We start from the raw sequence: 1,290 nt of genomic DNA, 5'->3' as shown, positions 1-1,290 counted from the left end.
TTCTATTAGGTACTTTGAAATATAGCATTTAATATTAACCAAGATTTGCTATGTAAACTTTTGCAATATATTGCAGTAGGGAAAACAGCAAATTGACCTAAAAGCATGAAAACATGAATTAACCAAGTGAATTAAAGGAAGGGCTGTTTGTTCATTTTTAATTAGAGCCAAGTTACATTTCTTAGTTTATTAGGGGGAAATGATAGAAGAGAAAACAAATGTTAAAAATAAAAATTGTTATTCCACTAAACATGTACAGTTCGTTGTAAACTAGACAATTGTTTTTCTGTTTCAGAATACATTTATAAATGCAGTGACGGTATTACAAATATGCTTTGTTTGCGCTGGAGAGGATGACCCGTCTCTCTGTTACTGAGTTGTAACCGCTCTATTGCTTCAGTATGAGGTGAGAGGTGACCCAGCTAACTATTCATCCCTGCTTTCAGACATCAGGGAAATCTGCAGGTGTCTTCTGAAATCCAAAGTCTATTCTAAACTTGTTTTGTAAGAGCGACACACAATAAGTAATGATGAATGAGTTTCTCCTTGTGGTCATGAACTTTTGTAGAAATACTCCATTAAGTTTAAATCTTTTGAAAATATTGTGCCTCAAAGAGGTGGCAGCAAAAAATGAAAGTGATTCTGGATCTCTTATAGTGATGTTTCAGCATTTCAGTACATAGTAAGAATTTGAAAACTTTCTTTAGCTGTGGTCTGTGTACTTGTATTGTCCCTGAGAATGCAATGGAATGTAGAGAGTGTTCTGTTAGTTCTAAGCAAATGCGGGCTCCTCTGTTATCACCTGCCTCACCAAAACATTGTAACTTGCAAGATATGCTGGAAACTGTTTTTAGAGTTATTTATCATGGTACACATTGCTGCTAAGTAACTTAATAGACATTGAAGAAAATCTGAATATGTAGTGTGCCACACAGATTTATGAATGGGAAAAGTCAATTCTGTAAAACAGTCAATTTGCTTCCCCCAATAAACGTAAAATAATATTCAGATTTTGCAACTTGACAAATTTATGGGACAGTTTCTAAAATTCACATGGAATTTTATATGAGCAAGAATATCGGAACTTAATTAGAAAGAAGGGAGAGGCTTTTCTTACCACGTTGTACAATATAGTATAAAGACATAATTTTAAAGTAATGAAATGTTATCATTGACATCGCTAGGCCCCTAGGACAATGGAACAGAGGTTTCTGAAAGTTGCTACATATACATGGATTTAGAATTTGAAAAGGTATTTTTAAGTGGTTTCAGAATTTCAACATCAAATCA

This window comes from Otolemur garnettii, unplaced genomic scaffold (assembly GCF_000181295.1).
Source record: "Otolemur garnettii isolate 467f Iridium unplaced genomic scaffold, OtoGar3 scaffold00040, whole genome shotgun sequence".
Classification (NCBI taxonomy): Eukaryota; Metazoa; Chordata; class Mammalia; order Primates; family Galagidae; genus Otolemur; species Otolemur garnettii.
Note: the sequence above shows the minus strand (reverse complement) of the source record.